This window comes from Trachypithecus francoisi, unplaced genomic scaffold, assembly GCF_009764315.1.
Source record: "Trachypithecus francoisi isolate TF-2019V2 unplaced genomic scaffold, Tfra_2.0 Lachesis_group14, whole genome shotgun sequence".
NCBI lineage: Eukaryota > Metazoa > Chordata > Mammalia > Primates > Cercopithecidae > Trachypithecus > Trachypithecus francoisi.
Genome location: NW_022681459.1, coordinates 32,873,900 through 32,889,512, shown reverse-complemented (window position 1 = coordinate 32,889,512; position 15,613 = coordinate 32,873,900). Strand labels below are relative to the sequence as shown.

The following is a 15,613-nucleotide window of genomic DNA, read 5'->3' as shown; positions in this document are numbered from 1 at the left end:
AAGTGATTTCCCTGCCCTGGGGATTGAGCTCTCTGGAGAAGGCTCCTTGGCGAAATTCAATTAAGCAAATATTTACTGAGTGCTCACTCCCCCAGGGCCTGGTGCTGGGGGTGCACCGGGTGGGAGTGGACTGGGCCTCCCCTCCTAGGACTGATTCACCACCCCATAGGGGAAGACATTTCTACTTGGCCGACCCAGCCTGAATGCAGGTGCAGGGGCCTTGGTAGGGACCTTAGAGTGGTGCCCTGCGCTGGGGGGTCAGGTGAGCCCGTGGACAACATGACATTTGAACTGGAGCTTGAAGGACATGGGCATGGCTAAGCTGGGCATTGTGGGCAGAGAGGAGAGAATGGACCAAGGCACTTGGGCGGTTAGGTCTAATGGGAGCACCTGGCAAGCCTGGGGAGGAGTAGGAGGTATGGCGGGAAAGGCCGGTGGGGGCTGCACCGGGCTGTGGGAGCTTGGAAGTGGAATGACCCTGCTGCTGGTTAGCTGTGGCTGTAGTGGAGACCACAGCTTCCTCATTTGTAAAAGTGAAGCAGTTCCATGACCCCATGAGCTGGGGTGGGGCTGGAGAAGGGCTAGCTTTAAAGACTGGGGAAGGCTCCTTGCAGTCTGAGGTTGTGCTTCCAGGCACTTCTCCCTTGGGCACAGCCAGGGCACTGGGTAACCACCCAGGCAACCCCCTTGTTAGGATTGAGTTGCCTGTTTTGGGGATAATGCTTAGCTGGTGACTCTGTGCCTCTGGGATGTGGATGTTTGAGAGCAGTAATAGTGGCAGCCTGGGAGCATCCATCTAGGGGGTGCAGTGGGGGTGTGGATGGCCTGGCGGTGCTTGGATAAAATATGCGCCTTGAGCAAGCCTCATTCTCTAGGAATGAGAAGATGCTGGCATCTGGTTTAAAAGTCTTCCTGTGTGTTCCTCTAACAGACGTTGATTTTCTGAGACAGGAGGTGAATAAGGCATAATTTCTCCCCCTCGGAAGCTGGTGTCACTTTCTGCCCTAGGTCAGCCCCCTCATTTCTGGGGATGTTTTTGCTCTCCCTCTGAAGGAACTGTTTGTTACTCATCTTTGTCATGTGCCTGCCCTCCCCACCCAACACACACTTGGCTTTGGCCAAGGCCCAGGTTGATGCAGCGAGAACAGGGCCTGCCCTCGTGGGGTGTGCAGTCTGTGCTGAGCAGGGTGAGCTGCTGTGCTGTGTGCCTGTTGACTGGACTGTTGCAGGGACCTGGCATGCAACTGTGGGTTTGGGACACCGGGAATGGATTCTTCCCTCTGTCCCCAGCCTCTCAGGCCTTTTGTTTTCTAGAGTCTCAGGAGGAACCTCAGAGACCTGGAGGCCCCACCAGAGTGGCTGGAACCCGATGCAGGAGTGTGGGTGGGGTCTCAATCTGGACCTCAGGAGCTTCTAGAACAATTCCAGGAATTTGCAGGTAACTGGATGGACTTGACAGGGCTGCCCAGGGCCCCCACAGCAAGGCCAGTAGGACAGGAATGCTAAATATAGCAATTTAGGAATGCTGAATTTAGTCATCTTGTGTGTGAACACATGTGTACGGCTTCCTCCCCTGGAGGCAGGGAAGGCAGCCCTGTGCTGTCTGTCCCACGCTAGCCTCAGAAGACTTAATTGTGTAGCAGCAAAGGCACTCTCACTGCTGCTGACCATGGCAGGTGCATGGGCGCACTGGAGGAGGCTGGTCAGCATGCTGCTCTCCCGAACCCTCCAGGAAGGAAACCTGGGGTAACCAAGCCTCTGGGTGCCTGTGAGCACTGTGCTTGACTGGAAGGAGCACAAAGCGAAATGGACAGAGGCGTCAGTACAAATGCCAAGGGTCAGCCCCAGGCAGAATCCCAGAGCAGAGGCTATGGTGTGACCTGGGCAGAATGAAGAGGGACATGGGAACACCCAGACTCTTGTGGCCCCAGGGTGGTGAGGTGAGAATTCCAGTCTAGGTGGTAGAAGACCTGGGGTCAGGCCCTGGCCCCGCCATCCTAAGTCTACCCCCTTTTTCTCTGAGCCTTATTGTCCTCATCCATACCCAAAGCCAAGAGTGCCCTGCCTTGTCCCCATACCAGCCCCTGCCATGCATTTTGGCCCTTTCGTGCGAACACTGCCAGGGGAGGTGCTTCACAGGAGTGAACCAATGGGGACCGCTTGGCAGATCCTGGAGCATGTAGGAGGAGACATCAGCCTTCTAGACTGAGCCCAAGGAGCAGAACCTCATGCGATTCATCCATTCATTTGTTCAGCTAACATTTACCAGCGCCTGCTGCATGCCAAGCACTGTGCCAGGTGCAGGGGTACAGCAGGGACAGAGCATCCACTCACAGTGCTCACACCAGACGGGCAGGGGTTGACAGTAACACGTGTAACTAAGTGCTGCACTGTGGAGAACACTAAAGCAGAAGGTGGGGGACACGGGACGGGGGTGGGGGGCTGACACAGTACCATGGAGAAGTGCTGGATGAGTGGTGTGGCTGAGCAGGGGAGAGACAGCAGGTGCAAAGGCACTGAACAGACACTCCCTGGCCCCTGGAGGCCCCACCAGAGTGGCTGGAACCCAGTGCAGGAGTATGGGTGGGATCTCAGGGCCAGGTCCTGCAGGACTCAGTGGGCCCCAGTGAGGCAGGAAGACCTTGGCAGGGTTGGAGCAGAGAAGAGACTGGAGCTAATCTACACTTTGAAAAGATCTCTCTGTTGAGGTGGGAAAATAGGCTAGGGTGGGGTAAGGGTGGAGGCCATGAGGGGCCGTTGCAACATTCCAGGCAGAGAGGCTGCTGACCCAGAGGTGAGAGCTCTGGAGGCCCTGAGAAATGCAGGTGGGAGATTTGTTTTTTAAAGCTGCAGCTTTTAAAGGACAGCTGCAGTTTTGGTCTGAGCCAGTAGAAAGATGGAGCTGGTATTGGCTGAGAAGCAAGATATAGAAAAACCCTTTTCTGTATCTCTGGGGAGATGGGGAATTGGGAGGTGGGTCTGAGACCCAGAGAGCCATTGATGAGCACATGTGGCCAGAGGGAGAGCAAGGCTGGAGGTGGCAACCTGGAGTCCTTGGCACTGAGGTGTGTGGGAGGCCGGGGACCACGTGAGGTCACTTAGGGATCAAGGGTAGGTAGCAGAAGAGGCTGAGCTGGGCCCCTGGCCTCCACAGTGGGAAGGATGAGTTGAGAAGCATCGAGAAAGACAGATTGAGGATTGGCGAGCAAGTGAGGTGGAAGCACAGTCGCAGTGGTGCCTCGGGAGGCTGGAGAAGAGCAGGTCCCAGAGAGCAGGTCCCCTGTGTTGAGCAGGAGGACATGCCCAGGGACTGAGCAATGCAGGCACAGCTGCCCACATGAGTTTGGGGGCCCACTACTTGAGAATTAGTAAGGGCCTGACGCGATGGCCCACACCTGTAATCCTACACTCTGGGAGGCTGAGGTAGGAGGATCACTTGAAGTCAGGAGTTTGAGACCAGCCTGAGCAACATATAAGACCCTATCTCTACAAAAGTAAAACTAAAATTATGCATTCCGAAACAGCAGCAGCAGAGCATTAAAACTGTATGGATGCCCAAGTAAGTGCCCAGGAACCTGGCTGATCACAGGGACCTTGAAGATAATACTGGGGCTGTGGTGGCCCCTGTGGAGAAGGAACACCTGGAGGGTGGACCTGCAACCTGCCCACTGCCCACTCCCCACAGCATTTCTCCTCCCTTCCCTGAGTGGGCAGGTGGGTTGTGTTGGCCCTTTCAGGGCCGCTGGAGTCAGTCAGACCCAGCCTGTGAGCTTCACCTTGGCCCCATGGCCCCGGAAACCCAAAGTGAAAACTGCAGCAGGCAATTGCCTGCTGCAATTCTTCACTGAATATGTTGCTTCTTGCCCCTTGGTCTGTGGACCCTTGGGCAAGAGGCAGCAGGAGGCACATATCGAGGTTGAGGTCTAGATGGTCGCGTCAGCAGGCCCTGGACCTGCATGGCCACAGCTTCACACAGCAATGGCTTCTTTGCGTTCATCTCTTTTCCAAAAGAACCTGCCACATCACAGAGTTTTGAGTTATTTGCTTCTAAATTAAGGTATAACTCTCTTTTAGAGACGTCCCTGGAGAATCCATCAAAAAGCGCTAAGAAGTGAGCCTGTTAAAAGCCACAGTGAAGGGAGGGGCCTTACACATAGTGTCAAGCCCGGGGGTGTTCCTTCTAGCAGCCTCCAACCAGAAACACACCCCGTCCCCGAGGGCTCAGCCAGGCCTCTCATGGCCATGGGGGGCCATGGTCAGAGCAAACCTTTCAGGAGACCCTTGGCCCCTGGGATGGAGAGCTGCCAGGACAGGGGTCCCTGAGCCCCTTTGTGAGGTCTGCGCCTGTGAGTCGTGGAGGCCAAGGTCCTCTGAGGTGTGGAGAGTGGACCTTATGTGCCCAGTGCCTTAGTAGGTCTGGGCAGCCCGGTGTCTGGGCAGCATGGCCCCTCTCACCCTGGTTGGTCATAGGAAGGGTGGCTGAGGAGGAGGCTGTGCTAGAGGCCGGCATGGCAGTGAGGGCTGGCTCTTAGGCTGTGGCCCCTGCTCCAGACAGGGCTGGTGGGGCCTCTATCTAGAACAGCACCGTGTTCCTGACCATGTTTCCTATGCCCTTTCCTGCTGCTATTTTTTCCCCTCAGCACTCACCACAGCATAACCTGCTCCCTATTTGATTAATTCATCATATGTGTTTGTGTAAGCTCCATGAGGGCATGGATGTTGCAGAGTCACCATTGAGAATCGGCACCCAGGGAGTTGCTGTGGAGGGAGTGAACATTCACAGACAGGCACGCCTCAGTGGCCCTGTACAGCCCCTTTCGCCCTAGGGCTGGGCTGTGTGCTTTTGCACTGCAGAACCCCCGCTCCAGCTCAACCCTCTGCTCCTAAGAGGTTGTGCCTTTAGATCCCCAGAGATGTGTCTTTGGGCCTCAGGTCTGGCCACCAAACACAAACCACCCTCAGGTAGATGCTACCAGCTGGGCCCCGTCAGGCCCAACTGTGGGTCACTGTCAAGCCAGAGGCAGGTGGACAGATGCCTCGGGCTGACGCCGGGCCACTCAGTGATGCGTTGTGACTCAGCGGGGCCTTGGTCAGACACGGGGATTCACAGAGTGATGACCTGCAGAGGCATGTCTGTGGAAAACTGTCCTAAGGGGGTGAGCCAAGACTCTGGAAGTAGTAAAGGAGCATGGTGGTGGTAGAGTGGCCTTTCCAGGTGGCCCCTGTGTCCCAAGATCAAGGAGTGGCCTCTCAGGCCAGCAGAGGGGCTCAGGGCAGGGGCAAGCACCAGGCCTGGATAGAAGTCCAGCTCTGCCTGTGATGGTGGCCCTGTGAATGCTTTCCACTCTCTGGGCCTTGGTTTCCTTGCCTTTGAGTTAGAAGCTCTGGGCTGGGTCAAGGGTACAGATAGTTTCCTTTCTTATCTCAACTCTGGAGTGTCCGTCCAAAGCACGCTGTGCTGAAGAGGATTCTAAGACTGTGCTGCAGCCCACAGGGAAAGAGTCATGGTTGATTAGTGATGTCTGCAGCAGGCACAGGAGGCAGGATTTAGATGAGCTTGCCAGTGACTGGTGAACCTCACCACTGCATCCGCCTCCTACCAGCAGCTTTAACCCACCCTATCTCTCCTTACATGCCCCTTCCTTAGTGACACCGATGCTGACCCCTTATTGGAAAGGACTGGGCTCCCTCTTCCTGAGTCTCATGAGCAGCTCATGTCATTGTTTGCTGACTGCCTCTTCTCTCATTTGATGCCTCACTCCCTGCAGTGACCTCAGGGTCCAACCCCATGCTTGGTTCATGGCAGCCTCTTTCTTTACACTGAATGAATGAATAAGTGAATGAGTGGCAGAGACTCAGCCGCTCTGCAAGGCCGGGTGCCTCCTCTTGGATGTACACTTGATCTCTCTTCTAGCAAGGAGCCCCTGAAAGCCTTCCTGGAATAGGGAGACTGGATGGCCATGGAAACAAGGTGCTAAACCCTGTGGTTTCGCTCCAGGTGTTGCAGGAGTGGGGTCAGCAAGGGAGGAGGGGGTAGGGTCACCAAGGAGGGCTGAGGCATGTGAGTCCCAGGCTCTTTGTTTGTGGGGCCCAGTGGTCCTATCTGACCTTGGCTATGGAACAGCTAACCAGGCTTCCCCAGGGGCGAAGATGGGAAAACCTTCCAAGCTGCCAAGTGGGGCCTTCTGAAGACCCTTTTGACTAAGGGTGAGAGAACTTGGCACCTACAGCCTTCACCCTCGCCCCAGCAGGCCCTGACCCCCTGTGAACTGGTGGGGTACTGACTCCTACTCCTCTTGCACCCCTACACTAGGGGTAGAGCACTACCCCTCACTGTGGCCGGGCCAGGGAAGGAGCAACTCCACCATAAGGGCTTGGCTCTCGTGCCTCCTCCTGCCCAGCTCTGCATGGCACGTCCTCTCTGGCCTTAGCTGCCCCAGCTGCGTGTGGCCTCAGGCCAGCCCCACCCACCCCTCCTGCTTCCTGTGGCCCTGTGGAGTGGCTACCAGGACCCCTGCTGGTGAGGGCGGGTGCGGGTGGCCTGTCTCCGAGCTGGGCTTTTCTCCAGCATGGTCATCCCCTCACCCGCTCCGTTACCTCTGATATGCTGTGCAAACATATTTCTCGATAAAATGCTGGGAAGAAAAATAATTAGAGTGTTGCCTCCATTATCCAATTTCTGATTAATCAAACTGTCTTTGTCCTCGGCCAAAATCTATTCATTTCCCTTAAACACTGGGCCAGTGCCAGGCATTGATTTCCTCTATGATAACACCACGCACGCAAGCACAGACATGCCCAGCCTGGCCCCACCCCATGGCTGGGACACAGAGGCACTGGTGGGGCTGCCCTTGTCCCCCCAACACCACCCACCTCCTCCGAAGAGTCTCCTGGCCACACTGACACCCCCGTCTCTGTCAGGGCTCCTGGAGTGCTTGGCCTCAGTCTCAAGCGTGTTTGTCTTGCCACGCTGGCTGTTCTGGGGCTCTCCCTCCTCCCAGGATGGTGTGGAATGGATAGAGGAGGTGTGGAGGGTGTGGCCACTGCAGTCCCCAGGGACCACAGCAAATGCATTGCAGCCCCAGGCTCTGGGTGGGCCAGGGTTTGGGGAATTATCCCCATCAGTGGCACAGGAAGAAGGCCAAGGGTGAGGGCTAGGACTTCTAAGGGGGCTGAGGGGCCATGCAGTGTATGTGTGGGGTGGGAGCACACTTGCAGGGGTAGCAACAGAAGCCCAGCCCCAAAGGGCTTACAAGATGAGGGGGCATCCTGGCTCCTGGGCCCGAGGGCTCAGTAGTGGGTCAGCATCAGGACTGGCCAAGTCCACGTGGGAGGGGGCTGGCATCTACCCATATCCACCCAGGGAAGGTCACAGGCCTTTCCAGAAGACCTCCAAGAAGTCCCCAACTATCCCCTCCGTGAGCCACGTTGACCAATCCCTCACTCAGTCACTACAGGGGACTGGGATTGATTTATTGGCACCTGCTTGGTGCTAGGTTCTTGTGGGCACATGGGATACATCAGTGAACAAACAGACCAACAGCCCCTGCCCTATGGCACAGTGGGAAAGAGGTGGGTGATAAACTAAGTAAATTATACAGTGTGCTAGAAAGGGACCATTCTTGGGGCAAGGCAGCACATGTGGTATGGCTGTGTGAGAATATGGGGGTCATTTTCCATTGTAAATAGGATGGGCAGGGAGGCCTCCCAAGGAAGGGACATCTGAGCTATTGGATGGGGAGGGGGCACGGAAGCCAAGTCCACTTGGCTTTCTGGACAACGAGCGTTCCAGGAGGAAGGAACAGCCAGTGCAGAGGCCCTGAGTTAAAAGTGAGGGATGGTGCTGGAGAGGCAGCTAGAGGCAGCATGGCAGGAGTGGGGAACGGGGAGCATGGGAGTGGGAGTCAGAGAGGCCAGGCATTGCAGAGCCCTGGCACCCCGACTGGACTTTGATTCCGGGTCTGCCCATGTCAAGCAAGCACTGGGGGCAAGCAGGAGAAGGTTTCAAGCACAAGTGAGACATACTCTGCCTTGTTTTTGCAAGGATCCCCCTGGCTGCTGGTGGAGCACAGGGTACAGGAGGCTGGAGACAGCAAGCCCAGAGAAGTCATACTGCTGCAAAACAGATGAGAGGCTGGGGCTGGCTGGCGGGATCGAGTGGTGGAATTCTGGACAGAGTCAGGGCAATTGAGGGTTCCCCCGAGGCCGGCTGGGCCCAGCCACAACCTGCGGTGCCGGCCTCAGTTATCAAGGAAAGGGACCCAGGGAAGGCGTGCTGCGCATGTAGTGGACACCACTGATGCCCCTAGGTCCCCAGGGGAGGGGAGGGGATTGTGGGATGCCACACATGGAGGCAAATGGCAGGAGGTTGCAGGGCCTCAAAGACTCAGAAGGTGAAATCAGATTCCCCACTCAAGTGGGGGGTCTGATGGAGTCAGCAGTTTCCTTCCCTGGGGAAACTGGGGAGCCAGGAGCCTGGGGCTATGGCTCTCTCTAAGGCAGCAACCTCTTTGATTTGGCTGTTAATAAACGCCCCACTTCTTCTCTGCTGTCACGGCCACCCTCCCCTCCATAGGCGGAACCTTTGCGTATTTATTTATTTATTTACTCCTGGCCCAGAGAAATATCTGGCTTGATTTCCTCCTGAGTCAGTGTTCCTCAGGTGACACTATTACCCTTTGTCTGGTCAGCCGTGGTGGCTGTGGGCCAAAAGACAGGACAGGTGGCTGAGGGTATCCAAAGCCAAGACAGCACAGAGTTACAGGGAAGGGCCTTCCTGGTCATCTCATCTCCCCTTCCTTTAGCAGAAGGACACTGGGAGGCCCAGCTAGGGCAGAGCCTGGGGTTGTCTACAGGTTGGGGACACTGTGTTCACTAACCCCAGTCCTTCCTCCCATCTGCTCGGACTATGGCTTCAGGATAGGCAGAGAGCTTTGAGGAGGCAAAGAAAGGAGGACCTGTTTCTAAGGTGAGACCTGTTGCGGATCTGCAGGTGACAGGCCCATCAGGCAGGTTATGGGGAGAGTGTGGAGAAGCCAACCCAGTGGCCTGAGCCCTGGTTACTGTGGAGTGGCTGCAAAGAGCCCACAAACACGGAGTCACATGTCCCCAAGCCATGAATCAGTGATGTCTTACATGTGCATATGCTATCATTTTTCAAACACTGCAAAAGCTATTGTGATAAATGAAATGCAGAGTCATTTATAAGCCTTGCGGAAATTTTGGTGCGCGAAAACCCTTTTTACCTCTGTCATCAGCACTCACTGGATTAATGGGTGCCCTCCCTTCTCACTGTGAAGCATACAGGCTTATATCAGTGCAGGCGGGCCCTCCAGGGCAGCAGGCACTCTCTAGAACCCCCTTGCCCTTCCACATGTATCCCTTTGAGTCTGTTGTGATTGTCCCAAACCTGTTTGTGCCAGTTGTACTCATTGTAATCACAGCCTGGAATACTGTGTAAAGTGATGGGCTGTGACTGTATAGAGGGCTTCTGTGGAAATGGAAGTAGATGCTTTGGAAAGCCTCAATAAAAGCCGTGGGTAGGTTTGGTGTGGGCAAGCCAACTGTGAGTTTGGGGACAAGGAGTATAACAGCCTAATGTTCAGATTCCAGTTCCTTTGCCACCTCGCTTGTGTTGGAAAAGGTAAACGAGATATCATGCAAGGTGTGCCGTAAGCAAGAAGTGGCATAACCCCAGAACCAGAAACTCTGCTTTGGGAAGAGTTTGTGTCTCTAAAAATTGACAGACATATGAATGTATGTTTATCTGAGTTAAATGAAAATAAAGTACATGTATATCATCTCTTAGGACTTCCCACTTTAATTCACTTTTCAGTAGATCAACCAGCCAGCAGTCTCAGGTTTGATTGCAACTTTTGGCCATCAACAGTTATTAGAAATATATTTGTTATAGGCCAGTCGCAGTGGTTCATGCCTATAATCCCAGCACTTTGGGAAGGAGAGGCAGGTGGATCATTTGAGGTCAGGAGTTTGAGACCAGCATGACCAATATGGCAAAACCCTGTCTCTCTAAAAATACAAAAATGAGCCAGCCGTGGTGGTGGACACCTGTAATCCCAGCTACCTGGGAGGCTGAGGCAGGAGAATCACTTGAAACCAGCAGACAGAAGTTGCAGTGAGCCAAGATGGTGCCACTGCATTCCAGCCTGGGCAACAGAGAGAGACTCTATCTCAAAAAAAAAAAAAAAACCCCAGAAATGTATGTGTAATAATGTTGGAATCTGCAGGCTGGTCTTTTTCGTTGTGTTTGTGTTTTTTTGTTTGTTTTTATTTGTTTGTTTGTTGGAGTCTCCCCGTCACCCAAGCTGGAGTGCAATGGTGCAATCTCAGCTCACTGCAACCTCCGCCTCCCAGGTTCAAGCTCCTGTCTTAGCCTCCCAAGTAGCTGGGATTACAGGCCCACCCCACCACACCTGGCTAATTTTTTTTGTTTGTTTTTTTTGTATCTTTAGTAGAGACGGAGTTTCACCATGTTGGCCAGGCTGGTCTTGAACTCCTGACTTTGTGATCCACCTGCCTCCGCCTCCCAAAGTGCTGGGATTACAGGCGTGAGCCACTGCACCTGGCCTTGCTGTGTTTTTTTGTTTATTTTTGTTTTGCCTGGAGAGGGTCATTCCATAATATTTGGAAAGGTTGTAAACCGGGAATCTACAACAGAGCCAAGGCCACAGGGGCCAAGTGTGAGGAGGGGGCTGCTTGATGACACTGCAGAAGTCCCATGGCAGGCCAGCCCGGAGGTCCCTCTTTCCCCAGGACTAGGATTCACAAGGCCCTTGGAACCCCAAGCGGAAGCCCACCCAAGCGGAAGAGTCCAGGGACAACCTGCAGGGAGGTGTAGGGTTTTCTAGCGCAAGAGGACATGGGGGATGGGCCTGAGGACCAGGAGATGCTGGTTTCACAGATCCGAGGCTAGCTGGGCTCTCAGCCTGGGGTGTGCAGAGTCCACACTGTCTTCCCCCCGCCCCACCTTGCCCCCAGAAACTCCCATTTTAATTCGGTAAAGTGTGAAGTGGTCAAGATCATATGAAGGTGGGACGTGAGCTGGCTGGGATGAGAGAGGGCAGGTGGGAGACTGGGAGACCAGGCAGGAGGCTCCAGGGAAGTTGAGAGAGAGAGAGAGGAGGGTGGGCAGGAGAAGTTTCAGGAAGAGAACTCTCCACACAGCCAGAAGGAACTGGAAACCATGCCAAAGGAAGGGTCCTTAGGGGCTAGCCTGCAGCTCAGAGAGAGGCAGGTGTGATGCACATTTGAGAAATATTTGTGGAAAGCAGAAGCAAGAGGTCTGTGGGAGGTCTAGGGTATTGGGGGTAGTCAGGGAGGGCAGACCCAGGCAGAGGGGTTCCAGGGGAATCCAGTAGAGCTGGCCCACAGAGTCCCAGGGATATCACGGGCTCCAGGAGCAGGCCATGGGTCAGCAGCGACCTCAGGTCCTGAGGCCTGTGGACTGTAGGGTGACCCCTTTGCAGGCTGCTGGGAAAGGTCATTTTAGGTAATGCTCTCAAAAGGGAGTGCTGGGGAAGCTTCCGAGCTCTGTACAAATATTTTTTGGTGTTCCTCCATCTACCCATCCATCTGTTCTGTGAATTTTTCCCAGAGCACCTGCTTGGAGGGAAGCAGAGCTGGTGCCTGGGGGAGGGAGGGCAGAGCGGGAGTCCAGACCAACCTGCGGTGGGGACCCTGGGGAAACCACACACAAGCCATTGGAGACGAAGGTGGGAGGAGGGGATGTGGGCCAGATGTGGTCAGGGAAGGTGCCTGCTGGAGGAGCCGGCAGCCCTCAGGCTGAGGAAGGGCCGGTTTATGGGGCATCCCTTCCATTTCTTCTCCAGGGGAGGTCCAGTCCCACTGCCGAACCAGCGGCATACCACACCTGTTCAAGGTCACACGGGCTGGCTGGCAGGCCCAGACTGAGTCCACTGGGGCTCTAGTGATCCTGATGCTGCAGTAGTCAGGGGTCCTCATGGGGAAGGAGGTTCTCCCTGGGCTTCACAGGGCTGTGTTTTCAGCCAGGTGGGGTGGAACAGGGTGTGGTGGGTGGGAGATGCAGCTGGAGAGGCAGGAACCTTGCTTCTTGTGCAGTTAAAAAGGAGGGAGGGGTGAGCTATGCAGGCGATTTTTTTCCCAGAGGGCAGTTCCTGGGAGAGTAGCTTGTCCCTGCCCATGTCCAGTGTCACTGTCAGTAAGGCAAGTTGAGGTTTTTATCTTCTTCGGAAGATGTGGCTTTTTAGTCCAAAAATACAAACGGTCCCCAACTTAGGATGGTTTGACTTGCAGTTTTTCAACTTATGGTGCAAAAGCAATAAACACTGAGTAGAAGCTTTGCTTCGAGTACTCATATAACTATTCATTCTGTTTTTCCCTGTCAGTACAGTATTCAGTAAATTCCACAAGATATGAGTTGGATTCTTTGTCTACCTGCAGGCTAATGTAAGTGTTCTGAGCACATTTAAGGTAAGTTAGGCTAAACTGTGAGGTTCAGCAGGTTGGGAGAAGTCAATGCATTTTCCACTTAGGATGGGTTTATCAGGACATAACCCCATCCTAAGTTGAGGAGCATCTGTAGGTGTTGTATCAAAAGCCTGAAACCATCAGGCCTTCCTGCAGACAGCCACACTGACCAGGATGAAGCAGCATGGGCAAGCCCTGGTGCACCGGGTGTGAGCATATCCTCGCTCATTTTTGCCTTCATCCCCGCCTGGTCCTGAGCACCTGCGCTTCGTGGCCCATGACACAATGCAGCCTTGAGAGCCACAGCCCCGACCTTCACTATTCCAAGGCCCAGTGGGGAGCTGGACAGGGAGCCATTCAGTGGGGATGCCACAGACAGTGTCGTTCTGGGAAGGCAGGGAAGTCAGGTCCCTGCTCTCCCAGATGAGTGTGGGCGTGGACACCAACCCTAGCTCACTTGCCACAGGACATGCTGTCTGCGGTTTTGTGGTCACCCTATCATCGTATGTCCAGGTACCATTGCACACTGGAGGGTATGATGCAGAAATGCTGCTCCAGGAGGCCATACCAACCCCCATCCTGTCCGGGGTCCCCTGGAGCCACCTGCCCCTAGGTGGGGAGCCTCATCTGGAGCCCCTGAGCTTTCTGGAGCAGCTCTCAGGCTGGAACCCCCACCTCAGATAGGTGGATGTGATTTCTAGGCAGCTTCTCCCCAGGCTAAGCCCATCTGCTGCATCTGCGGGGGTCACTTCTGAGAATCACCCTGCCCCTTGGCATCCTCAGCAATTCCTCACTGCTGCCATACTGCATTTTTCTCTGTGTCCTCTTCTCCATGGTGCTGAGCTTTATCTGAAATGGCCTGGATGCCTTATGTGCTCACCATCTCCCCAGGGAGAATACAAGCTCCTTGACACACAGACTCAGCTTGTTCCCCACCATATCCCCCCCGTCCCCAAGCAGGGGACACACAATGGGGCTTGATTCTGGGAGAGCAAAGTATTGATCAGAGCAGGTCAATGACTGATCGGTTGCCCATACAGATCTGAGGATGGAAGGCCTCAGGCCTGGGCGCACGTGCTGGGTGATTTACAAGCAACGGGAGAAGCAGTGGAGGACACTCTGCTGAGCAAACAGATGGAACTGAACCAGGGAGAGGGTGACCCACTTTGCTGAGATGAGAGATGGGCTCTGACCTGAGGAGGAGGGGTGCAGTGATTACACCACAGTCCAATAGCCCCCATCCCTTCACCACCAGTACCAGTGCCTCCACCCTGGTTGTCCCAGCAGAGAGGGCCTCTGGCCCCAGTTCCCCATGTACCCCACTTGTGTCCCCAGGAGGCAGAGGCAGTGGGGACAGAGCAGGGGGCTGCAACACCACCAAACTCCAGGAGGTGGCCTAAGGCCACAGCTGTGAGTGGCACTAACCCTTACCCGGAGGAAGGTAATGCTTTTTTGTTTCTCTCTCAATCCTTCTCCTTCAAGGAGAAAATCCCAGTTTGGTGCCAACGTGGCTCTCAGCTCTCGCACCCTCCAGCAGGCGCTAATCCCCGCTGTTTAAGCAACAGCCAGTGGCCTTGCCTGGCCCCTCGACAGGGTCCTGCCCCTGGCTAGCGGCAGAAGCGAGTTCCTCTACACTGTTTTGTATTTAGATTACTTCAGTCTACGGCGGGTGACGCTGGCTTTCCACTGAAAGTAGGACTATGAAGTAGTTATAAAGTACATTTTTTTAAAGTAAAAAACGCAGTCAATTTAAAGAAAAATGTTGAGTGAAAACAGCCAGTGATACACAGGTGTGGCCAGATTAGGCAGGCTGCAGTCCTGTGGGGCCCAGTTGGAGGGCTTGGTGGGAGCTGAGGCCTGAAGACTCCCAGCCAGGCCACCCCGGGAAATCACCTCTATCTTTGCGCTTTGGTTTCTACAGCTGTAAAGCTGAGGCCACCTCCCAGGCCTGCTTTTAACGTGAGATGACGTGTGTGAGCAAAGCACTCGGCCCAGCAATGGCAGCAGACGGGTGGCATGGAGGTGCAGCTGTCCCCTGTGCGTCTCTAGACATGGGCCTCTGGACCTAGGTTCCCTGGGCACCTTCCTCTCCTCCCAGTGGCCTCAGCCGCCCAAGGAGGCACACTATAGATGAGGAAAGCACAGCAGAGCCACGGCTGCGACCCAGAGTCCCCTCCCCGACCCCACCACACCCAGCTTCCCTGAGACAGACCCTCCCCGGGACCCAGCCCGCAGTTGCCCCTGACCTCCCATGAAGATGTGTGGAAATGGCTCCATGAAGAGCCTGTGGGGACACTGGACCATGATCAGACCACTGGAGAGAGGGGAAGCGCACAGTCATGGGGCTGCAGCGATCTGTGGAGGCCACTTCCCACTGGGTGGGGCCAGCGTGACAGGACGGAAGGCAGTGGGACAGAAGAACTGGGCAATACAAAGGACACCTGGCTCCTCAGCAATCACAGAGAGCTGCCACCGAGGAGGCCCCCGTAGGTCCAGGCCAGGCCCTGGGAAACTCATGAGGGGGTGCATGGCTGGGGCAGGACAAGGATGTGTGCAGCTTGTCAGCTGGAAGCAAACACAGCTCCGATAAGTCAGGCGTAAAAGGGCAGTGGAAAGTGCTTCCTCATTCAGCGAGGAGGAAACCTGGTAATCTGCAGTGGCCACAGGCACAGGCTTTTCCAGACCTTCTTCCAAAATAGTATCATGGTGGGAGCTGCTGTGGGGCCAGTGGCTCTAGAGTTGGGGGCAGCACCCACCGTTTAAGAGGTAATGGAATGAGCATAGTGGCTCACACCTATAACCCCAGCACTTTGGGAGGCTGAGGCAGGAGGATTGCTTGAGCCCAGGAGTTCGAGATCAGCCTGAGCTAGTGAGACCCCCATTTCTACAAAAAATAAAAAGATTAGCTGGTCATGGTGGTGTGTACCTGTGGTACCGGCTACTCAAGAGGCTGAGGTGGGAGGATTGCTTGAGCCCAGGGGGGTTGAGGCTGCAGTGAACTGTGATGGTGCACTGCAGCTGGGTGATGAGTAAGACTGTGAATATAAAAATGCCTCAATTGAGCTTGTAACCGCCCAAGGGGTTCACCTTGCCCGCTGCCTAGACAGAACCAATTCTTCGAGACAGGAATTGCAATAGAGAAAGA

The 15,613-nt window shown here is 54.9% G+C and overlaps 2 protein-coding genes across 3 annotated transcripts in view; one reads left to right on the top strand and one right to left on the bottom strand.

Moving 5' to 3' along the window:
- The window catches only part of RSPH14 (radial spoke head 14 homolog), an 82,940-nt gene that overhangs the window by 12,169 nt on the left and 55,158 nt on the right, over nucleotides 1-15,613 (bottom strand). The window lies entirely within an intron of this gene.
- Nucleotides 1-15,613, top strand: part of GNAZ (G protein subunit alpha z) — a 54,186-nt gene that overhangs the window by 1,134 nt on the left and 37,439 nt on the right. Inside the window, exon 2 of one of the 2 annotated variants that reach the window (XM_033232739.1) lies at nucleotides 1,315-1,438. The exons of the other annotated variant lie outside the window; for it this stretch is intronic. The gene's annotated coding sequence lies outside the window, so the exon portion shown is untranslated. The remainder of the gene's footprint in view (nucleotides 1-1,314; nucleotides 1,439-15,613) is intronic. 2 annotated transcript variants of the gene reach the window in all.